Source organism: Aulonocara sp. 'chitande type north' Nkhata Bay, linkage group LG5, assembly GCF_057382095.1.
Source record: "Aulonocara sp. 'chitande type north' Nkhata Bay isolate Kocher_YH1m ecotype deep benthic linkage group LG5, A_spYH_male_GT1.1, whole genome shotgun sequence".
In the NCBI taxonomy this organism is placed as follows: domain Eukaryota; kingdom Metazoa; phylum Chordata; class Actinopteri; order Cichliformes; family Cichlidae; genus Aulonocara; species Aulonocara sp. 'chitande type north' Nkhata Bay.
The window spans coordinates 418,650-442,384 of NC_141348.1; the positions used below are offsets into that span (position 1 = coordinate 418,650).

Here is a 23,735-nt window from a genome sequence, read left to right on the forward strand (position 1 = left end):
CTGAGGCCACCTACACCACACCAGGGCATTAGTTGCTATTGAGGCCAATTACACCACACCAGGGTCTGTGGCTCTTGCTCAGGCCACTTACACCACACCAGGGCCTGTGGCACTGGCTGAGGCCACTTACACCACACCAGGGCCTGTGGCTGCTGGCTGAGGCCACTTACACCACACCAGGGCCTGTGGCTGCTGGCTGAGGCCACTTACACCACACCAGGGCCTGTGGCTGCTGGCTGAGGCCACTTACACCACACCAGGGCCCTTTTGCTGCTGGCTGAGGCCACTTACACCACACCAGGGCCTGTGGCTGCTGGCTGAGGCCACTCATATCACACCAGGCCCTGTGCTTCTGGCCGAGGCCATCTTCACCAAACCAGGCCCTGTGCTGCTTGCTGTGGCCATGTACAACACACCAGGCCCTGTGCTGGTTCCTGAGGCCATCTTCAACAATCCAGGGCCTGTGCTGTTGGATAAATGCCAAACTGAGCCTTTGGGTTAGGGTATTATGCAAACATGCAGGTATGGTTATAGGATTATCTTCGTAACTTCAGGTACTTGCCACCTAATCACTTGAATCCATAAATTGAGACATTGTGCTGGGGCCAGCAGCTTACGGCCATACCACCCTGAGCACGCCCGACCTCGTCTGATCTCGGAAGCTAAGCAGGGCTGGGCTTGGTTAGTACTTGGATGGGAGACTCCCTGGGAATACCTGGTGCTGTAAGCCTTTCATTTTCATGTCATTGAATCGCTTTTGATCCAGAGAAGGGGTGTATTAAAAGACCAAAAGCAGCTACCCATTAATAAGGGGACATTAATCATATTGCTTTTGGCTCTTTTCCAATGTCTTGTGCTGCTAGCTGATGCCACCTACACCACACCAGGGCCTGAGTGACCGGCTGGGGCCACTTACACCACATCAGGGGCTGTGGCTCTGGCTGAGGCCAGTTACACCACACCAGGGCCTGTGGCTGCTGGCTGAGGCCAGTTACACCACACCAGAGCCTGTGGCTGCTGGCTGAAGCCACTTACACCACACCAGGGCCTTAGTTGCTATTGAGGCCACTTACACCACACCAGGGCCTGTGGCTGCTGGCTGAGGCCACCTACACCACACCAGGGCCTGTGGCTGCTGGCTGAGGCGACTTACACCACACCAGGGCCCTTTTGCTGCTGGCTGAGGCCACTTACACCACACCAGTGCCTGTGGCTTCTGGCTGAGGCGACTTACACCACACCAGGGCCTGTGGCTGCTGGCTGAGGCCACTTACACCACACCAGGGCCTGTGGCTCTTGCTCAGGCCACTTACACCACACCAGGGCCTGTGGCACTGGCTGAGGCCACTTACACCACACCAGGGCCTGTGGCTGCTGGCTGAGGCCACTTACACCACACCAGGGCCTTATTTGCTATTGAGGCCACTTACACCACACCAGGGCCTGTGGCTCTTGCTCAGGCCACTTACACCACACCAGGGCCTGTGGCTCTTGCTCAGGCCACTCACATCACACCAGGCCCTGCGCTTCTGGCCGAGGCCATCTTCACCAAACCAGGCCCTGTGCTGCTAGCTGTGGCCATGTACAACACACCAGGCCCTGTGCTGGTTCCTGAGGCCATCTTCAACAATCCAGGGCCTGTGCTGTTGGATAAATGCTAAACTGAGCCTTTGGGTTAGGGTATTATGCAAACATGAAGGTAGGGTTATAGGATTGTCTTCGTAACTTCAGGTACTTGCCACCTAATCACCTGAATCCATAAATTGAGACATTGTGCTGGGGCCAGCAGCTTACGGCCAGCAGCTTACGGCCATACCACCCTGAGCACGCCTGACCTCGTCTGATCTCGGAAGCTGAGCAGGGCTGGGCTTGGTTAGTACTTGGATGGGAGACTGCCTGGGAATACCTGGTGCTGTAAGCTTTTCATTTTCATGTCATTGAACCGCTTTTGATCCAGAGAAGGGGTGTATTAAAAGACCAAAATCAGCTGCCCATTAATGAGGGCACATTAACGACATTGCTTTTGGCTCTTTTCCAATGTCTTGTGCTGCTAGCTGATGCCACCTACACCACACCAGGGCCTGAGTGACCGGCTGGGGCCACTTACACCACGTCAGGGCCTGTGGCTCTGGCTGAGGCCACTTACACCACACCAGGGCCTGTGGCTGCTGGCTTAGGCCACCTACACCGCACCAGGGCCTTAGTTGCTATTGAGGCCAATTACACCACACCATGGTCTGTGGCTCTTGCTCAGGCCACTTACACCACACCAGGGCCTGTGGCTGCTGGCTGAGGCCACTTACACCACACCAGGGCCTGTGGCGGCTGGCTGAGGCCACCTACATCACACCAGGGCCTGAGTAACCGGCTGGGGCCACTTACACCACATCAGGGCCTGTGGCTCTGGCTGAGGCCAGTTACACCACAACAGGGCCTGTGGCTGCTGCCTGAGGCCACATACACCACACCAGGGCCTTAGTTGCTATTGAGGCCAATTACACCACACCAGGGTCTGTGGCTCTTGCTCAGGCCACTCACATCACACCAGGCCCTGCGCTTCTGGCCACTTACACCACACCAGGGCCTTATTTGCTATTGAGGCCACTTACACCACACCAGGGCCTGTGGCTCTTGCTCAGGCCACTTACACCACACCAGGGCCTGTGGCTCTTGCTGAGGCCACTTAGACCACACCAGGGCCTGTGGCTGCTGGCTGAGGCCACTTACACCACACCAGGGCCTGTGGCTGCTGGCTGATGCAACCTACACCACACAAGGGCCTGAGTGACCGGCTGGGGCCACTTACACCACATCAGGGCCTGTGGCTCTGGCTGAGGCCACTTTCACCACACCAGGGCCTGTGGCTGCTGGCTGAGGCCACCTACACCACACCAGGGCATTAGTTGCTATTGAGGCCAATTACACCACACCAGGGTCTGTGGCTCTTGCTCAGGCCACTTACACCACACCAGGGCCTGTGGCTCTTGCTCAGGCCACTTACACCACACCAGGGCCTGTGGCTGCTGGCTGAGGCCACCTACACCACACCAGGGCATTAGTTGCTATTGAGGCCAATTACACCACACCAGGGTCTGTGGCTCTTGCTCAGGCCACTTACACCACACCAGGGCCTGTGGCTCTTGCTCAGGCCACTTACACCACACCAGGGCCTGTGGCACTGGCTGAGGCCACTTACACCACACCAGGGCCTGTGGCTGCTGGCTGAGACCACTTACACCTCACCAGGGCCTGTGGCTGCTGGCTGAGGCCACTTACACCACACCAGGGCCTGTGGCTGGTGGCTGAGGCCACCTACACCACACCAGGGCCTGTGGCTGCTGGCTGAGGCGACTTACACCACACCAGGGCCCTTTTGCTGCTGGCTGAGGCCACTTACACCACACCAGTGCCTGTGGCTTCTGTCTGAGGCGACTTACACCACACCAGGGCCTGTGGCTGCTGGCTGAGGCCAATCACACCACACCAGGGTCTGTGGCTCTTGCTCAAGCCACTTACACCACACCAGGGCCTGTGGCACTGGCTGAGGCCACTTACACCACACCAGGGCCTGAGTGACCGGCTGGGGCCACTTACACCACATCAGGGCCCGTGGCTCTGGCTGAGGCCACTTACACCACACCAGGGCCTGTGGCTGCTGGCTGAGGCCACCTACACCACACCAGGGCCTGTGGCTGCTGGCTGAGGCCACTTACACCACACCAGTGCCTGTGGCTGCTGGCTGATTCCACTTACACCACACCAGGGCCTGTGGCTCTTGCTCAGGCCACTCATATCACACCAGGCCCTGTGCTTCTGGCTGAGGCCATCTTCACCAAACCAGGCCCTGTGCTGCTTGCTGTGGCCATGTACAACACACCAGGCCCTGTGCTGGTTCCTGAGGCCATCTTCAACAATCCAGGGCCTGTGCTGTTGGATAAATGCCAAACTGAGCCTTTGGGTTAGGGTATTATGCAAACATGCAGGTATGGTTATAGGATTGTCTTCGTAACTTCAGGTACTTGCCACCTAATCACTTGAATCCATAAATTGAGACATTGTGCTGGGGCCAGCAGTTTACGGCCATACCACCCTAAGCACCCCCGACCGGGTCTGATCTCGGAAGCTAAGCAGGGCTGGGCTTGGTTAGTACTTGGATGGGAGACTGCCTGGGAATACCTGGTGCTGTAAGCCTTTCATTTTCATGTCATTGAACCGCTTTTGATCCAGAGAAGGGGTGTATTAAAAGACCAAAAGCAGCTCCCCATTAATGAGGGCACATTAACGACATTGCTTTTGGCTCTTTTCCAATGTCTTGTGCTGCTAGCTGATGCCACCTACACCACACCAGGGCCTGAGTGACCGGCTGGGGCCACTTACACCACATCAGGGCCTGTTGCTCTGGCTGAGGCCAGTTACACCACAACAGGGCCTGTGGCTGCTGGCTGAGGCCACATACACCACACCAGGGCCTTAGTTGCTATTGAGGCCATTTACACCACACCAGGGTCTGTGGCTCTTGCTCAGGCCACTTACACCACACCAGGGCCTGTGGCACTGGCTCAGGCCGCTTAGACCACACCAGGGCCTGTGGCTGCTGGCTGAGGCGACTTACACCACACCAGGGCCTGTGGCTCTTGCTCAGGCCACTTACACCACACCAGGGCCTGTGGCTCTTGCTCAGGCCACTCACATCACACCAGGCCCTGCTCTTCTGGCCGAGGCCATCTTCACCAAACCAGGCCCTGTGCTGCTAGCTGTGGCCATGTACAACACACCAGGCCCTGTGCTGGTTCCTGAGGCCATCTTCAACAATCCAGGGCCTGTGCTGTTGGATAAATGCTAAACTGAGCCTTTGGGTTAGGGTATTATGCAAACATGCAGGTATGGTTATAGGATTGTCTTCGTAACTTCAGGTACTTGCCACCTAATCACTTGAATCCATAAATTGAGACATTGTGCTGGGGCCAGCAGCTTACGGCTATACCACCCTGAGCACGCCCGACCTAGTCTGATCTCGGAAGCTAAGCAGGGCTGGGCTTGGTTAGTACTTGGATGGGAGACTGCCTGGGAATACCTGGTGCTGTAAGCCTTTCATTTTCATGTCATTGAACCGCTTTTGATCCAGAGAAGGGGTGTATTAAAAGACCAAAAGCAGCTGCCCATTAATGAGGGCACATTAACGACATTGCTTTTGGCTGTTTTCCAATGTCTTGTGCTGCTAGCTGATGCCACTTACACCACACCAGGGCCTGTGGCTGCTGGCTGATGCCACTTACACCACACCAGGGCCTGTGGCTGCTGGCTGAGGCCACCTACACCACACCAGGGCCTTAGTTGCTATTGAGGCCAATTACACCACACCAGGGTCTGTGGCTCTTGCTCAGGCCACTTACACCACACCAGGGCCTGTGGCACTGGCTGAGGCCACTTACACCACACCAGGGCCTGTGGCTGCTGGCTGAGGCCACCTACACCACACCAGGGCCTTAGTTGCTATTGAGGCCAATTACACCACACAAGGGCCTGTGGCTGCTGGCTGAGGCCACCTACACCACCCCAGGGCCTGTGGCTGCTGGCTGAGGCCACTTACAACACACCAGGGCCTGTGGCTGCTGGCTGAGGCCACCTACACCACACCAGGGCCTGTGGCTGCTGGCTGAGGCCACTTACAACACACCAGGGTCTGTGGCTCTTGCTCAGGCCACTCATATCACACCAGGCCCTGTGCTTCTGGCCGAGGCCATCTTCACCAAACCAGGCCCTGTGCTGCTTGCTGTGGCCATGTACAACACACCAGGCCTTGTGCTGGTTCCTGACGCCATCTTCAACAATCCAGGGCCTGTGCTGTTGGATAAATGCCAAACTGAGCCTTTGGGTTAGGGTATTATGCAAACATGCAGTTATGGTTATAGGATTGTCTTCGTAACTTCAGGTACTTGCCACCTAATCACTTGAATCCATAAATTGAGACATTGTGCTGGGGCCAGCAGCTTACGGCCATACCACCCTGAGCACGCCCGACCTCGTCTGATCTCGGAAGCTAAGCAGGGCTGGGCTTGGTTAGTACTTGGATGGGAGACTGCCTGGGAATACCTGGTTCTGTAAGCCTTTCATTTTCATGTCATTGAACCGCTTTTGATCCAGAGAAGGGGTGTATTAAAAGACCAAAAGCAGCTGCCCATTAATGAGGGCACATTAACGACATTGCTTTTGGCTGTTTTCCAATGTCTTGTGCTGCTAGCTGATGCCACCTACACCACACCAGGGCCTTAGTTGCTATTGAGGCCAATTACACCACACCAGGGTCTTTGGCTCTTGCTCAGGCCACTTACACCACACCAGGGCCTGTGGCACTGGCTGAGGCCACTTACACCACACCAGGGCCTGTGGCTGCTGGCTGAGGCCACTTACACCACACCAGGGACTTATTTGCTATTGAGGCCACTTACACCACACCAGGGCCTGTGGCTCTTGCTCAGGCCACTTACACCACACCAGGGCCTGTGGCTCTTGCTCAGGCCACTCATATCACACCAGGACCTGCGCTTCTGGCCGAGGCCATCTTCACCAAACCAGGCCCTGTGCTGCTAGCTGTGGCCATGTACAACACACCAGGCCCTGTGCTGGTTCCTGAGGCCATCTTCAACAATCCAGGGCCTGTGCCGTTGGATAAATGCTAAACTGAGCCTTTGGGTTAGGGTATTATGCAAACATGAAGGTAGGGTTATAGGATTGTCTTCGTAACTTCAGGTACTTGCCACCTAATCACCTGAATCCATAAATTGAGACATTGTGCTGGGGCCAGCACCTTACGGCCATACCACCCTGAGCACGCCCGACCTCGTCTGATCTCGGAAGCTGAGCAGGGCTGGGCTTGGTTAGTACTTGGAGGGGAGACTGCCTGGGAATACCTGGTGCTGTAAGCCTTTCATTTTCATGTCATTGAACCGCTTTTGATCCAGAGAAGGGGTGTATTAAAAGACCAAAAGCAGCTGCCCATTAATGAGGGCACATTAACGACATTGCTTTTGGCTGTTTTCCAATGTCTTGTGCTGCTAGCTGGTGCCACCTACACCACACCAGGGCCTGAGTGACCGGCTGGGGCCACTTACACCACATCAGGGCCTGTGGCTCTGGCTGAGGCCACTTACACCACACCAGGGCCTGTGGCTGCTGGCTGAGGCCACTTACACCACACCAGGGCCTGTGGCTGCTGGCTGAGGCCACTTACACCACACCAGGGCCTTAGTTGCTATTGAGGCCAATTACACCACACCATGGTCTGTGGCTCTTGCTCAGGCCACTTACATCACACCAGGGCCTGTGGCACTGGCTGAGGCCACTTACACCACACCAGGGCCTGTGGCTGCTGGCTGAGGCCACTTACACCACACCAGGGCTTGTGGCTGCTGGCTGAGGCCACTTACACCACACCAGGGCCTGTGGCTCTTGCTCAGGCCACTTACACCACGCCAGGGCCTGTGGCTCTTGCTCAGGCCACTTACACCACACCAGGGCCTGTGGCTCTTGCTCAGGCCACTCATATCACACCAGGGCCTGTGCTTCTGACTGAGGCCACTTAGACCACACCAGGGCCTGTGGCTGCTGGCTGAGGCCACTTACACCACACCAGGGCCTGTGGCTGCTGGCTGAGGCCATCTACACCACACCAGGGCCTGTGGCTGCTGGCTGAGGCGACTTACACCACACCAGGGCCCTTTTGCTGCTGGCTGAGGCCACTTACACCACACCAGTGCCTGTGGCTTCTGGCTGAGGCGACTTACACCACACCAGGGCCTGTGGCTGCTGGCTGAGGCCACTTACACCACACCAGGGCCTGTGGCTGCTGGCTTAGGCCACTTATACCACACCAGGGCCTGTGGCTGCTGGCTGAGGCCACCTACACCACACCAGGGCATTAGTTGCTATTGAGGCCAATTACACCACACCAGGGTCTGTGGCTCTTGCTCAGGCCACTTACACCACACCAGGGCCTGTGGCTATTGCTCAGGCCACTTACACCACACCAGGGCCTGTGGCTGCTGGCTGAGGCCACTTACACCACACCAGGGCCTGTGGCTGCTGGCTGAGGCCACCTACACCACACCAGGGCCTGTGGCTGCTGGCTGAGGCGACTTACACCACACCAGGGCCCTTTTGCTGCTGGCTGAGGCCACTTACACCACACCAGTGCCTGTGGCTTCTGGCTGAGGCGACTTACACCACACCAGGGCCTGTGGCTGCTGGCTGACGCCACTTACACCACACCAAGACCTGTGGCTCTTGCTCAGGCCACTCACATCACACCAGGCCCTGCGCTTCTGGCCGAGGCCATCTTCACCAAACCAGGCCCTGTGCTGCTTGCTGTGGCCATGTAAAACACACCAGGTCCTGTGCTGGTTCTTGAGGCCATCTTCAACAATCCAGGGCCTGTGCTGTTGGATAAATGCCAAACTGAGCCTTTTGGTTAGGGTATTATGCAAACATGCAGGTATGGTTATAGGATTGTCTTCGTAACTTCAGGTACTTGCCACCTAATCACTTGAATCCATAAATTGAGACATTGTGCTGGAGCCAGCAGCTTACGGCCATACCACCCTGAGCACGCCCGACCTCGTCTGATCTCGGAAGCTAAGCAGGGCTGGGCTTGGTTAGTACTTGGATGGGAGACTGCCTTGGAATACCTGGTGCTGTAAGCCTTTGATTTTCATGTCATTGAACCGCTTTTGATCCAGAGAAGGGGTGTATTAAAAGACCAAAAGCAGCTGCCCATTAATGAGGGCACATTAACGACATTGCTTTTGGCTGTTTTCCAATGTCTTGTGCTGCTAGCTGATGCCACCTACACCACACCAGGGCCTGTGGCTGCTGGCTGAGGCCACCTACACCACACCAGGGCCTTAGTTGCTATTGAGGCCAATTACACCACACCAGGGTCTGTGGCTCTTGCTCAGGCCACTTACACCACACCAGGGCCTGTGGCACTGGCTGAGGCCACTTACACCACACCAGGGCCTTAGTTGCTATTGAGGCCAATTACACCACACAAGGGCCTGTGGCTGCTGGCTGAGGCCACCTACACCACACCAGGGCCTGTGGCTGCTGGCTGAGGCGACTTACACCACACCAGGGCCCTTTTGCTGCTGGCTGAGGCCACTTACACCACACCAGTGCCTGTGGCTTCTGGCTGAGGCGACTTACACCACACCAGGGCCTGTGGCTGCTGGCCGAGGCCACTTACACCACACCAGGGCCTGTGGCTGCTGGCTGAGGCCACCTACACCACACCAGGGCATTAGTTGCTATTGAGGCCAATTACACCACACCAGGGTCTGTGGCTCTTGCTCAGGCCACTTACACCACACCAGGGCCTGTGGCTCTTGCTCAGGCCACTTACACCACACCAGGGCCTGTGGCTGCTGGCTGAGGCCACTTACACCACACCAGGGCCTGTGGCTGCTGGCTGAGGCCACCTACACCACACCAGGGCCTGTGGCTGCTGGCTGAGGCCACCTACACCACACCAGGGCCTGTGGCTGCTGGCTGAGGCCACTTACACCACACCAAGGCCTGTGGCTCTTGCTCAGGCCACTCACATCACACCAGGCCCTGCGCTTCTGGCCGAGGCCATCTTCACCAAACCAGGCCCTGTGCTCCTTGCTGTGGCCATGTACAACACACCAGGCCCTGTGCTGGTTCCTGAGGCCATCTTCAACAATCCAGGGCCTGTGCTGTTGGATAAATGCCAAACTGAGCCTTTGGGTTAGGGTATTATGCAAACATGCAGGTATGGTCATAGCATTGTCTTCGTAACTTCAGGTACTTGCCACCTAATCACTTGAATCCATAAATTGAGACATTGTGCTGGGGCCAACAGCTTACGGCCATACCACCCTGAGCACGCCCGACCTCGTCTGATCTCGGAAGCTAAGCAGGGCTGGGCTTGGTTAGTACTTGGATGGGAGACTGCCTGGGAATACCTGGTGCTGTAAGCCTTTGATTTTCATGTCATTGAACCGCTTTTGATCCAGAGAAGGGGTGTATTAAAAGACCAAAAGCAGCTGCCCATTAATGAGGGCACATTAACGACACTGCTTTTGGCTCTTTTCCAATGTCTTGTGCTGCTAGCTGATGCAACCTACACCACACAAGGGCCTGAGTGACCGGCTGGGGCCACTTACACCACATCAGGGCCTGTGGCTCTGGCTGAGGCCACTTTCACCACACCAGGGCCTGTGGCTGCTGGCTGAGGCCACCTACACCACACCAGGGCATTAGTTGCTATTGAGGCCAATTACACCACACCAGGGTCTGTGGCTCTTGCTCAGGCCACTTACACCACACCAGGGCCTGTGGCTCTTGCTCAGGCCACTTACACCACACCAGGGCCTGTGGCTGCTGGCTTAGGCCACCTACACCACACCAGGGCATTAGTTGCTATTGAGGCCAATTACACCACACCAGGGTCTGTGGCTCTTGCTCAGGCCACTTACACCACACCAGGGCCTGTGGCTCTTGCTCAGGCCACTTACACCACACCAGGGCCTGTGGCACTGGCTGAGGCCACTTACACCACACCAGGGCCTGTGGCTGCTGGCTGAGGCCACTTACACCACACCAGGGCCTGTGGCTGCTGGCTGAGGCCACTTACACCACACCAGGGCCTGTGGCTGGTGGCTGAGGCCACCTACACCACACCAGGGCCTGTGGCTGCTGGCTGAGGCGACTTACACCACACCAGGGCCCTTTTGCTGCTGGCTGAGGCCACTTACACCACACCAGTGCCTGTGGCTTCTGTCTGAGGCGACTTACACCACACCAGGGCCTGTGGCTGCTGGCTGAGGCCACTTACACCACACCAGGGCCTGTGGCTGCTGGCTGAGGCCACTTACACCACACCAGGGCCTGTGGCTGCTGGCTGAGGCCACCTACACCACACCAGGGCCTGTGGCTGCTGGCTGAGGCGACTTACACCACACCAGGGCCCTTTTGCTGCTGGCTGAGGCCACCTACACCACACCAGGGCCTGTGGCTTCTGGCTGAGGCGACTTACACCACACCAGGGCCTGTGGCTGCTGGCTGAGGCCACTTACACCACACCAAGGCCTGTGGCTCTTGCTCAGGCCACTCACATCACACCAGGGCCTGTGCTGCTAGCTGAGGCCACTTACACCAAACCAGGGCCTGTGGCTGCTTGCTGAGGCCATCTTCACCAAACCAGGCCCTGTGCTGCTTGCTGTGGCCATGTAAAACACACCAGGTCCTGTGCTGGTTCTTGAGGCCATCTTCAACAATCCAGGGCCTGTGCTGTTGGATAAATGCCAAACTGAGCCTTTTGGTTAGGGTATTATGCAAACATGCAGGTATGGTTATAGGATTGTCTTCGTAACTTCAGGTACTTGCCACCTAATCACTTGAATCCATAAATTGAGACATTGTGCTGGGGCCAGCAGCTTACGGCCATACCACCCTGAGCACGCCCGACCTCGTCTGATCTCGGAAGCTAAGCAGGGCTGGGCTTGGTTAGTACTTGGATGGGAGACTGCCTGGGAATACCTGGTGCTGTAAGCCTTTCATTTTCATGTCATTGAACCGCTTTTGATCCAGAGAAGGGGTGTATTAAAAGACCAGAAGCAGCTCCCCATTAATGAGGGCACATTAACGACATTGCTTTTGGCTGTTTTCCAATGTCTTGTGCTGCTAGCTGATGCCACCTACACCACACCAGGGCCTGAGTGACCGGCTGGGGCCACTTACACCACATCAGGGCCTGTTGCTCTGGCTGAGGCCACTTACACCACACCAGGGCCTGTGGCTGCTGGCTGAGGCCACTTACACCACACCAGGGCCTGTGGCTGCTGGCTGAGGCCACCTACACCACACCAGGGCCTTAGTTGCTATTGAGGCCAATTACACCACACCAGGGTATGTGGCTCTTGCTCAGGCCACTTACACCACACCAGGGCCTTAGTTGCTATTGAGGCCAATTACACCACACCAGGGCCTGTGGCACTGGCTGAGGCCACTTACACCACACCAGGGCCTGTGGCTGCTGGCTGAGGCCACTTACACCACACAAGGGCCTGTGGCTGCTGGCTGAGGCCACCTACACCACACCAGGGCCTGTGGCTGCTGGCTGAGGCCACTTACAACACACCAGGGCCTGTGGCTCTTGCTCAGGCCACTCATATCACACCAGGCCCTGTGCTTCTGGCCGAGGCCATCTTCACCAAACCAGGCCCTGTGCTGCTTGCTGTGGCCATGTACAACACACCAGGCCCTGTGCTGGTTCCTGAGGCCATCTTCAACAATCCAGGGCCTGTGCTGTTGGGTAAATGCCAAACTGAGCCTTTGGGTTAGGGTATTATGCAAACATGCAGGTATGGTTATAGGATTATCTTCGTAACTTCAGGTACTTGCCACCTAATCACTTGAATCCATAAATTGAGACATTGTGCTGGAGCCAGCAGCTTACGGCCATACCACCCTGAGCACGCCCGACCTCGTCTGATCTCGGAAGCTAAGCAGGGCTGGGCTTGGTTAGTACTTGGATGGGAGACTGCCTGGGAATACCTGGTGCTGTAAGCCTTTCATTTTCATGTCATTGAACCGCTTTTGATCCAGAGAAGGGGTGTATTAAAAGACCAAAAGCAGCTGCCCATTAATGAGGGTACATTAACGACATTGCTTTTGGCTGTTTTCCAATGTCTTGTGCTGCTAGCTGATGCCACCTACACCACACCAGGGCCTTAGTTGCTATTGAGGCCAATTACACCACACCAGGGTCTTTGGCTCTTGCTCAGGCCACTTACACCACACCAGGGCCTGTGGCACTGGCTGAGGCCACTTACACCACACCAGGGCCTTATTTGCTATTGAGGCCACTTACACCACACCAGGGCCTGTGGCTCTTGCTCAGGCCACTTACACCACACCAGGGCCTGTGGCTCTTGCTCAGGCCACTCACATCACACCAGGCCCTGCGCTTCTGGCCGAGGCCATCTTCACCAAACCAGGCCCTGTGCTGCTAGCTGTGGCCATGTACAACACACCAGGCCCTGTGCTGGTTCCTGAGGCCATCTTCAACAATCCAGGGCCTGTGCTGTTGGATAAATGCTAAACTGAGCCTTTGGGTTAGGGTATTATGCAAACATGAAGGTAGGGTTATAGGATTGTCTTCGTAACTTCAGGTACTTGCCACCTAATCACCTGAATCCATAAATTGAGACATTGTGCTGGGGCCAGCAGCTTACGGCCATACCACCCTGAGCACGCCCGACCTCGTCTGATCTCGGAAGCTGACCAGGGCTGGGCTTGGTTAGTACTTGGATGGGAGACTGCCTGGGAATACCTGGTGCTGTAAGCCTTTCATGTCATTGAACCACTTTTGATCCAGAGAAGGGGTGTATTAAAAGACCAAAAGCAGCTGCCCATTAATGAGGGCACATTAACGACATTGCTTTTGGCTGTTTTCCAATGTCTTGTGCTGCTAGCTGATGCCACCTACACCACACCAGGGCCTGAGTGACCGGCTGGGGCCACTTACACCACATCAGGGCCTGTGGCTCTGGCTGAGGCCACTTACACCACACCAGGGCCTGTGGCTGCTGGCTGAGGCCACTTACACCACACCAGGGCCTGTGGCTGCTGGCTGAGGCCACTTACACCACACCAGGGCCTTAGTTGCTATTGAGGCCAATTACACCACACCATGGTCTGTGGCTCTTGCTCAGGCCACTTACACCACACCAGGGCCTGTGGCACTGGCTGAGGCCACTTACACCACACCAGGGCCTGTGGCTGCTGGCTGAGGCCACTTACACCACACAAGGGCTTGTGGCTGCTGGCTGAGGCCACCTACACCACACCAGGGCCTGTGGCTGCTGGCTGAGGCCACCTACACCACACCAGGGCCTGTGGCTGCTGGCTGAGGCCACTTACACCACACCAGGGCCTTAGTTGCTATTGAGGCCAATTACACCACACCATGGTCTGTGGCTCTTGCTCAGGCCACTTACACCACACCAGGGCCTGTGGCACTGGCTGAGGCCACTTACACCACACCAGGGCCTGTGGCTGCTGGCTGAGGCCACCTACACCACACCAGGGCCTGTGGCTGCTGGCTGAGGCGACTTACACCACACCAGGGCCCTTTTGCTGCTGGCTGAGGCCACTTACACCACACCAGTGCCTGTGGCTTCTGGCTGAGGCGACTTACACCACACCAGGGCCTGTGGCTGCTGGCTGAGGCCACTTACACCACACCAGGGCCTGTGGCTCTTGCTCAGGCCACTCACATCACACCAGGCCCTGCGCTTCTGGCCGAGGCCATCTTCACCAAACCAGGCCCTGTGGTTCTTGCTCAGGCCACTTACACCACACCAGGGCCTGTGGCTCTGGCTTAGGCCAATTACACCACACCAGGGTCTGTGGCTCTTGCTGAGGCCACTTACACCACACCAGGGCCTGTGGCTGCTGGCTGAGGCCACTTACACCACACCAGGAACTGTGGCTGCTGGCTGAGACCACCTACACCACACCAGGGCCTGTGGCTGCTTGCTGAGGCGACTTACACCACACCACGGCCTGTTGCTGCTGGCTGAGGCCACTTACACCACACCAGTGCCTGTGGCTTCTGGCTGAGGCGACTTACACCACACCAGGGCCTGTTGCTGCTGGCTGAGGCCACTTACACCACACCAGGGCCTGTGGCTGCTGGCTCAGGCCACTCATATCAAACCAGGTCCTGTGCTTCTGGCCGAGGCCATCTTCACCAAACCAGGCCCTGTGCTGCTAGCTGAGGCGACTTACACCACATCAGGGCCTGTGGCTCTGGCTGAGGCCACTTACACCACACCAGGGCCTGTGGCTGCTGGCTGAGGCCAGTTACACCACACCAGGGCCTGTGGCTGCTGGCTGAGGCCACATACACCACACCAGGGCCTTAGTTGCTATTGAGGCCTATTACACCACACCAGGGTCTGTGGCTCTTGCTCAGGCCACTCACATCACACCAGGCCCTGCGCTTCTGGCCACTTACACCACACCAGGGCCTGTGGCTGCTGGCTGAGGCCACTTACACCATACCAGGGCCTGTGGCTGTTGGCTGAGGCCACTTACACCACACCAGGGCCTTAGTTGCTATTGAGGCCACTTACACCACACCAGGGCCTGTGGCTCTGGCTGAGGCCACTTACACCACACCAGGGCCTTATTTGCTATTCAGGCCAGTTACACCACACCAGGGCCTGTGGCTCTGGCTCAGGCCACTTACACCACACCAGGGCCTGTGGCTGCTGGCTGATTCCACTTACACCACACCAGGGCCTGTGGCTCTTGCTCAGGCCACTCATATCACACCAGGCCCTGTGCTTCTGGCTGAGGCCATCTTCACCAAACCAGGCCCTGTGCTGCTTGCTGTGGCCATCTTCAACAATCCAGGGCCTGTGCTGTTGGATAAATGCCAAACTGAGCCTTTGGGTTAGGGTATTATGCAAACATGCAGGTATGGTTATAGGATTGTCTTCGTAACTTCAGGTACTTGCCACCTAATCACTTGAATCCATAAATTGAGACATTGTGCTGGGGCCAGCAGCTTACGGCCATACCACCCTAAGCACGCCCGACCTCGTCTGATCTCGGAAGCTAAGCAGGGCTGGGCTTGGTTAGTACTTGGATGGGAGACTGCCTGGGAATACCTGGTGCTGTAAGGCTTTCATTTTCATGTCATTGAACCGCTTTTGATCCAGAGAAGGGGTGTATTAAAAGACCAAAAGCAGCTCCCCATTAATGAGGGCACATTAACGACATTGCTTTTGGCTCTTTTCCAATGTCTTGTGCTGCTAGCTGATGCCACCTACACCACACCAGGGCCTGAGTGACCGGCTGGGGCCACTTACACCACATCAGGGCCTGTTGCTCTGGCTGAGGCCAGTTACACCACAACAGGGCCTGTGGCTGCTGGCTGAGGCCACATACACCACACCAGGGCCTTAGTTGCTATTGAGGCCATTTACACCACACCAGGGTCTGTGGCTCTTGCTCAGGCCACTTACACCACACCAGGGCCTGTGGCACTGGCTCAGGCCGCTTAGACCACACCAGGGCCTTAGTTGCTATTGAGGCCACTTACACCACACCAGGGCCTGTGGCTGCTGGCTGAGGCCACCTACACCACACCAGGGCCTGTGGCTGCTGGCTGAGGCCACTTACACCACACCAGGGCCTGTGGCTGCTGGCTGAGGCCACTTACACCACACCAGAGCCTGTGGCTGCTGGCTGAGGCCACTTACACCACACAAGGGCCTGTGGCTGCTGGCTGAGGCCACCTACACCACACCAGGGCCTGTGGCTGCTGGCTGAGGCCACTTACAACACACCAGGGCCTGTGGCTCTTGCTCAGGCCACTCATATCACACCAGGCCCTGTGCTTCTGGCCGAGGCCATCTTCACCAAACCAGGCCCTGTGCTGCTTGCTGTGGCCATGTACAACACACCAGGCCCTGTGCTGGTTCCTGAGGCCATCTTCAACAATCCAGGGCCTGTGCTGTTGGGTAAATGCCAAACTGAGCCTTTGGGTTAGGGTATTATGCAAACATGCAGGTATGGTTATAGGATTATCTTCGTAACTTCAGGTACTTGCCACCTAATCACTTGAATCCATAAATTGAGACATTGTGCTGGAGCCAGCAGCTTACGGCCATACCACCCTGAGCACGCCCGACCTCGTCTGATCTCGGAAGCTAAGCAGGGCTGGGCTTGGTTAGTACTTGGATGGGAGACTGCCTGGGAATACCTGGTGCTGTAAGCCTTTCATTTTCATGTCATTGAACCGCTTTTGATCCAGAGAAGGGGTGTATTAAAAGACCAAAAGCAGCTGCCCATTAATGAGGGTACATTAACGACATTGCTTTTGGCTGTTTTCCAATGTCTTGTGCTGCTAGCTGATGCCACCTACACCACACCAGGGCCTTAGTTGCTATTGAGGCCAATTACACCACACCAGGGTCTTTGGCTCTTGCTCAGGCCACTTACACCACACCAGGGCCTGTGGCACTGGCTGAGGCCACTTACACCACACCAGGGCCTTATTTGCTATTGAGGCCACTTACACCACACCAGGGCCTGTGGCTCTTGCTCAGGCCACTTACACCACACCAGGGCCTGTGGCTCTTGCTCAGGCCACTCACATCACACCAGGCCCTGCGCTTCTGGCCGAGGCCATCTTCACCAAACCAGGCCCTGTGCTGCTAGCTGTGGCCATGTACAACACACCAGGCCCTGTGCTGGTTCCTGAGGCCATCTTCAACAATCCAGGGCCTGTGCTGTTGGATAAATGCTAAACTGAGCCTTTGGGTTAGGGTATTATGCAAACATGAAGGTAGGGTTATAGGATTGTCTTCGTAACTTCAGGTACTTGCCACCTAATCACCTGAATCCATAAATTGAGACATTGTGCTGGGGCCAGCAGCTTACGGCCATACCACCCTGAGCACTCCCGACCTCGTCTGATCTCGGAAGCTGACCAGGGCTGGGCTTGGTTAGTACTTGGATGGGAGACTCCCTGGGAATACCTGGTGCTGTAAGCCTTTCATGTCATTGAACCACTTTTGATCCAGAGAAGGGGTGTATTAAAAGACCAAAAGCAGCTGCCCATTAATGAGGGCACATTAACGACATTGCTTTTGGCTGTTTTCCAATGTCTTGTGCTGCTAGCTGATGCCACCTACACCACACCAGGGCCTGAGTGACCGGCTGGGGCCACTTACACCACATCAGGGCCTGTGGCTCTGGCTGAGGCCACTTACACCACACCAGGGCCTGTGGCTGCTGGCTGAGGCCACTTACACCACACCAGGGCCTGTGGCTGCTGGCTGAGGCCACTTACACCACACCAGGGCCTTAGTTGCTATTGAGGCCAATTACACCACACCATGGTCTGTGGCTCTTGCTCAGGCCACTTACACCACACCAGGGCCTGTGGCACTGGCTGAGGCCACTTACACCACACCAGGGCCTGTGGCTGCTGGCTGAGGCCACTTACACCACACAAGGGCTTGTGGCTGCTGGCTGAGGCCACCTACACCACACCAGGGCCTGTGGCTGCTGGCTGAGGCCACCTACACCACACCAGGGCCTGTGGCTGCTGGCTGAGGCCACTTACACCACACCAGGGCCTTAGTTGCTATTGAGGCCAATTACACCACACCATGGTCTGTGGCTCTTGCTCAGGCCACTTACACCACACCAGGGCCTGTGGCACTGGCTGAGGCCACTTACACCACACCAGGGCCTGTGGCTGCTGGCTGAGGCCACCTACACCACACCAGGGCCTGTGGCTGCTGGCTGAGGCGACTTACACCACACCAGGGCCTGTGGCTGCTGGCTGAGGCCACTTACACCACACCAGGGCCTGTGGCTCTTGCTCAGGCCACTCACATCACACCAGGCCCTGCGCTTCTGGCCGAGGCCATCTTCACCAAACCAGGCCCTGTGGTTCTTGCTCAGGCCACTTACACCACACCAGGGCCTGTGGCTCTGGCTTAGGCCAATTACACCACACCAGGGTCTGTGGCTCTTGCTGAGGCCACTTACACCACACCAGGGCCTTAGTTGCTATTGAGGCCAATTACACCACACCAGGGCCTGTGGCACTGGCTGAGGCCACTTACACCACACCAGGGCCTGTGGCTGCTGGCTGAGGCCACTTACACCACACCAGGGACTGTGGCTTCTGGCTGAGGTGACTTACACCACACCAGAGCCTGTGGCTGCTGGCTGAGGCCACCTACACCACACCAGGGCCTGTGACTGCTGGCTGAGGCCACTTACACCACACCAGGGCCTTAGTTGCTATTGAGGCCACTTACACCACACCAGGGCCTGTGGCTCTGGCTGAGGCCACTTACACCACACCAGGGCCTTATTTGCTATTGAGGCCAGTTACACCACACCAGGGCCTGTGGCTCTGGCTGAGGCCACTTACACCACACCAGGGCCTGTGGCTGCTGGCTGATTCCACTTACACCACACCAGGGCCTGTGGCTCTTGCGCAGGCCACTCACATCACACCAGGCCCTGCGCTTCTGGCCGAGGCCATCTTCACCAAACCAGGCCCTGTGCTGCTTGCTGTGGCCATGTACAACACACCAGGCCCTGTGCTGGTTCCTGAGGCCATCTTCAACAATCCAGGGCCTGTGCTGTTGGATAAATGCCAAACTGAGCCTTTGGGTTAGGGTATTATGCAAACATGCAGGTATGGTTATAGGATTGTCTTCGTAACTTCAGGTACTTGCCACCTAATCACTTGAATCCATAAATTGAGACATTGTGCTGGGCCCAGCAGCTTACGGCCATACCACCCTGAGCACGCCCGACCTCGTCTGATCTCGGAAGCTAAGCAGGGCTGGGCTTGGTTAGTACTTGGATGGGAGACTGCCTGGGAATACCTGGTGCTGTAAGCCTTTCATTTTCATGTCATTGAACCGCTTTTGATCCAGAGAAGGGGTGTATTAAAAGACCAAAAGCATCTGCCCATTAATGAGGGCACATTAACGACATTGCTTTTGGCTCTTTTCCAATGTCTTGTGCTGCTAGCTGATGCAACCTACACCACACAAGGGCCTGAGTGACCGGCTGGGGCCACTTACACCACATCAGGGCCTGTGGCTCTGGCTGAGGCCACTTACACCACACCAGGGCCTGTGGCTACTGGCTGAGGCCACTTACACCACACCAGGGCCTGTGGCTGCTGGCTGAGGCCACCTACACCACACCAGGGCATTAGTTGCTATTGAGGCCAATTACACCACACCAGGGTCTGTGGCTCTTGCTCAGGCCACTTACACCACACCAGGGCCTGTGGCTCTTGCTCAGGCCACTTACACCACACCAGGGCCTGTGGCACTGGCTGAGGCCACTTACACCACACCAGGGCCTGTGGCTGCTGGCTGAGGCCACTTACACCACACCAGGGCCTGTGGCTGCTGGCTGAGGCCACTTATACCACACCAGGGCCTGTGGCTGCTGGCTGAGGCCACCTACACCACACCAGGGCCGGTGGCTGCTGGCTGAGGCGACTTACACCACACCAGGGCCCTTTTGCAGCTGGCTGAGGCCACTTACACCACACCAGTACCTGTGGCTTCTGGCTGAGGCGACTTACACCACACCAGGGCCTGTGGCTTCTGGCTGAGGCCAATTACACCACACCAGGGTCTGTGGCTCTTGCTCAGGCCACTTACACTACACCAGGGCCTGTGGCACTGGCTGAGGCCACTTACACCACACCAGGGCCTGTGGCTGCTGGCTGAGGCCAATTACACCACACCAGGGTCTGTGGCTCTTGCTCAGGCTACTTACACTACACCAGGGCCTGTGGCACTGGCTGAGGCCACTTACACCACACCAGGGCCTGTGGCTGCTGGCTGAGGCCACTTACACCACACCAGGGCCTGTGGCTGCTGGCTGAGGCCACTTACACCACACCAGGGCCTGTGGCTGCTGGCTGAGGCCACCTACACCACACCAGGGCCTGTGGCTGCTGGCTGAGGCCACTTACACCACACCAAGGCCTGTGGCTCTTGCTCAGGCCACTCACATCACACCAGGCCCTGCGCTTCTGGCCGAGGCCATCTTCACCAAACCAGGCCCTGTGCTGCTTGCTGTAGCCATGTACAACACACCAGGCCCTGTGCTGGTTCCTGAGGCCATCTTCAACAATCCAGGGCCTGTGCTGTTGGATAAATGCCAAACTGAGCCTTTGGGTTAGGGTATTATGCAAACATGCAGGTATGGTTATAGGATTATCTTCGTAACTTCAGGTACTTGCCACCTAATCACTTGAATCCATAAATTGAGACATTGTGCTGGGCCCAGCAGCTTACGGCCATACCACCCTGAGCACACCCGACCTCGTCTGATCTCGGAAGCTAAGCAGGGCTGGGCTTGGTTAGTACTTGGATGGGAGACTGCCTGGGAATACCTGGTGCTGTCAGTCTTTCATTTTCATGTCATTGAACCGCTTTTGATCCAGAGAAGGGGTGTATTAAAAGACCAAAAGCAGCTGCCCATTAATGAGGGCACATTAACGACACTCCTTTTGGCTCTTTTCCAATGTCTTGTGCTGCTAGCTGATGCAACCTACACCACACCAGGACCTAAGTGACCGGCTGGGGCCACTTACACCACATCAGGGCCTGTGGCTCTGGCTGAGGCCACTTACACCACACCAGGGCCTGTGGCTGCTGGCTGAGGCCACTTACACCACACCAGGGCCTGTGGCTGCTGGCTGAGGCCACCTACACCACACCAGGGCCTTAGTTGCTATTGAGGCCAATTACACCACACCAGGGTATGTGGCTCTTGCTCAGGCCACTTACACCACACCAGGGCCTTAGTTGCTATTGAGGCCAATTACACCACACCAGGGCCTGTGGCACTGGCTGAGGCCACTTACACCACACCAGGGCCTGTGGCTGCTGGCTGAGGCCACTTACACCACACCAGGGACTGTGGCTTCTGGCTGAGGTGATTTACACCACACCAGAGCCTGTGGCTGCTGGCTGAGGCCACCTACACCACACCAGGGCCTGTGACTGCTGGCTGAGGCCACTTACACCACACCAGGGCCTTAGTTGCTATTGAGGCCACTTACACCACACCAGGGCCTGTGACTGCTGGCTGAGGCCACTTACACCACACCAGGGCCTTAGTTGCTATTGAGGCCACTTACACCACACCAGGGCCTGTGGCTGCTGGCTGAGGCCAGTTACACCACACCAGAGCCTGTGGCTGCTGGCTGAGGCCACTTACACCACACCAGGGCCTTAGTTGCTATTGAGGCCACTTACACCACACCAGGGCCTGTGGCTGCTGGCTGAGGCCAGTTACACCACACCAGGGCCTGTGGCTGCTGGCTGAGGCCACATACACCACACCAGGGCCTTAGTTGCTATTGAGGCCATTTACACCACACCAGGGTCTGTGGCTCTTGCTCAGGCCACTTACACCACACCAGGGCCTGTGGCACTGGCTGAGGCCACTTAGACCACACCAGGGCCTGTGGCTGCAGGCTGAGGCCACCTACACCACACCAGGGCCTGTGGCTGCTGGCTGAGGCGACTTACACCACACCAGGGCCTGTTGCTGCTGGCTGAGGCCACTTACACCACACCAGGGACTGTGGCTTCTGGCTGAGGTGACTTACACCACACCAGGGCCTGTGGCTGCTGGCTGAGGCCACTCACACCACACCAGGGCCTGTGGCTCTTGCTCAGGCCACTTACACCACACCAGGGCCTGTGGCTCTTGCTCAGGCCACTCATATCACACCAGGCCCTGCTCTTCTGGCCGAGGCCATCTTCACCAAACCAGGCCCTGTGCTGCTTGCTGTGGCCATGTACAACACACCAGGCCCTGTGCTGGTTCCTGAGGCCATCTTCAACAATCCAGGGCCTGTGCTGTTGGATAAATGCTAAACTGAGCCTTTGGGTTAGGGTATTATGCAAACATGCAGGTATGGTTATAGGATTGTCTTCGTAACTTCAGGTACTTGCCACCTAATCACTTGAATCCATAAATTGAGACATTGTGCTGGGGCCAGCAGCTTACGGCCATACCACCCTGAGCACGCCCGACCTCGTCTGATCTCGGAAGCTAAGCAGGGCTGGGCTTGGTTAGTACTTGGATGGGAGACTGCCTGGGAATACTTGGTGCTGTAAGCCTTTCATTTTCATGTCATTGAACCGCTTTTGATCCAGAAAAGGGGTGTATTAAAAGACCAAAAGCAGCTGCCCATTAATGAGGGCACATTAACGACATTGCTTTTGGCTCTTTTCCAATGTCTTGTGCTGCTAGCTGATGCCACCTACACCACACCAGGGCCTGAGTGACCGGCTGGGGCCACTTACACCACATCAGGGCCTGTGGCTGCTGGCTGAGGCCAGTTACACCACACCAGAGCCTGTGGCTGCTGGCTGAGGCCACCTACACCACACCAGGGCCTTAGTTGCTATTGAGGCCAATTACACCACACCAGGGTCTGTGGCTCTTGCTCAGGCCACTTACACCACACCAGGGCCTGTGGCACTGGCTGAGGCCACTTACACCACACCAGGGCCTTAGTTGCTATTGAGGCCAATTACACCACACAAGGGCCTGTGGCTGCTGGCTGAGGCCACCTACACCACACCAGGGCCTGTGGCTGCTGGCTGAGGCCACTTACACCACACCAGGGCCCTTTTGCTGCTGGCTGAGGCCACTTACACCACACCAGTGCCTGTGGCTTCTGGCTGAGGCCACTTACACCACACCAGGGCCTGTGGCTGCTGGCCGAGGCCACTTACACCACACCAGGGCCTGTGGCTGCTGGCTGAGGCCACCTACACCACACCAGGGCATTAGTTGCTATTGAGGCCAATTACACCACACCAGGGTCTGTGGCTCTTGCTCAGGCCACTTACACCACACCAGGGCCTGTGGCTCTTGCTCAGGCCACTTACACCACACCAGGGCCTGTGGCTGCTGGCTGAGGCCACTTACACCACACCAGGGCCTGTGGCTGCTGGCTGAGGCCACCTACACCACACCAGGGCCTGTGGCTGCTGGCTGAGGCCACCTACACCACACCAGGGCCTGTGGCTGCTGGCTGAGGCCACTTACACCACACCAAGGCCTGTGGCTCTTGCTCAGGCCACTCACATCACACCAGGCCCTGCGCTTCTGGCCGAGGCCAT

At 57.0% G+C, this 23,735-nt stretch overlaps 9 non-coding genes and 8 pseudogenes across 9 annotated transcripts; all 17 read left to right on the forward strand.

Annotated features, from left to right (window-relative positions):
• The first annotated feature begins 611 nt into the window (after nucleotides 1–611).
• LOC147328999 (5S ribosomal RNA) lies at nucleotides 612–730 on the forward strand. Its single transcript, XR_015129504.1, has one exon. It is a non-coding gene; the product is annotated as a 5S ribosomal RNA (ribosomal RNA).
• A 1,072-nt stretch (nucleotides 731–1,802) lies between these two features.
• On the forward strand, nucleotides 1,803–1,921 carry LOC147329000 (5S ribosomal RNA; annotated as a pseudogene).
• A 2,151-nt stretch (nucleotides 1,922–4,072) lies between these two features.
• Nucleotides 4,073–4,191, forward strand: LOC147329001 (5S ribosomal RNA; annotated as a pseudogene).
• Nucleotides 4,192–4,970: 779 nt separating this feature from the next.
• On the forward strand, nucleotides 4,971–5,089 carry LOC147329002 (5S ribosomal RNA; annotated as a pseudogene).
• A 900-nt stretch (nucleotides 5,090–5,989) lies between these two features.
• Nucleotides 5,990–6,108, forward strand: LOC147329003 (5S ribosomal RNA; annotated as a pseudogene).
• A 699-nt stretch (nucleotides 6,109–6,807) lies between these two features.
• LOC147329004 (5S ribosomal RNA) lies at nucleotides 6,808–6,926 on the forward strand (annotated as a pseudogene).
• Nucleotides 6,927–8,580: 1,654 nt separating this feature from the next.
• LOC147329005 (5S ribosomal RNA) lies at nucleotides 8,581–8,699 on the forward strand. Its single transcript, XR_015129749.1, has one exon. It is a non-coding gene; the product is annotated as a 5S ribosomal RNA (ribosomal RNA).
• Nucleotides 8,700–9,876: 1,177 nt separating this feature from the next.
• On the forward strand, nucleotides 9,877–9,995 carry LOC147329006 (5S ribosomal RNA). The gene has a single exon (XR_015129346.1). It is a non-coding gene; the product is annotated as a 5S ribosomal RNA (ribosomal RNA).
• Nucleotides 9,996–11,452: 1,457 nt separating this feature from the next.
• LOC147329007 (5S ribosomal RNA) lies at nucleotides 11,453–11,571 on the forward strand. The gene has a single exon (XR_015129347.1). It is a non-coding gene; the product is annotated as a 5S ribosomal RNA (ribosomal RNA).
• An 898-nt stretch (nucleotides 11,572–12,469) lies between these two features.
• LOC147329008 (5S ribosomal RNA) lies at nucleotides 12,470–12,588 on the forward strand. The gene has a single exon (XR_015129348.1). It is a non-coding gene; the product is annotated as a 5S ribosomal RNA (ribosomal RNA).
• Nucleotides 12,589–13,247: 659 nt separating this feature from the next.
• Nucleotides 13,248–13,366, forward strand: LOC147329009 (5S ribosomal RNA; annotated as a pseudogene).
• A 2,228-nt stretch (nucleotides 13,367–15,594) lies between these two features.
• Nucleotides 15,595–15,713, forward strand: LOC147329010 (5S ribosomal RNA; annotated as a pseudogene).
• Nucleotides 15,714–16,691: 978 nt separating this feature from the next.
• On the forward strand, nucleotides 16,692–16,810 carry LOC147329011 (5S ribosomal RNA). Its single transcript, XR_015129349.1, has one exon. It is a non-coding gene; the product is annotated as a 5S ribosomal RNA (ribosomal RNA).
• A 659-nt stretch (nucleotides 16,811–17,469) lies between these two features.
• LOC147329012 (5S ribosomal RNA) lies at nucleotides 17,470–17,588 on the forward strand (annotated as a pseudogene).
• A 1,756-nt stretch (nucleotides 17,589–19,344) lies between these two features.
• Nucleotides 19,345–19,463, forward strand: LOC147329013 (5S ribosomal RNA). The gene has a single exon (XR_015129350.1). It is a non-coding gene; the product is annotated as a 5S ribosomal RNA (ribosomal RNA).
• Nucleotides 19,464–20,879: 1,416 nt separating this feature from the next.
• LOC147329014 (5S ribosomal RNA) lies at nucleotides 20,880–20,998 on the forward strand. The gene has a single exon (XR_015129713.1). It is a non-coding gene; the product is annotated as a 5S ribosomal RNA (ribosomal RNA).
• A 1,607-nt stretch (nucleotides 20,999–22,605) lies between these two features.
• On the forward strand, nucleotides 22,606–22,724 carry LOC147329015 (5S ribosomal RNA). Its single transcript, XR_015129654.1, has one exon. It is a non-coding gene; the product is annotated as a 5S ribosomal RNA (ribosomal RNA).
• The last annotated feature ends 1,011 nt before the right edge of the window (nucleotides 22,725–23,735 follow it).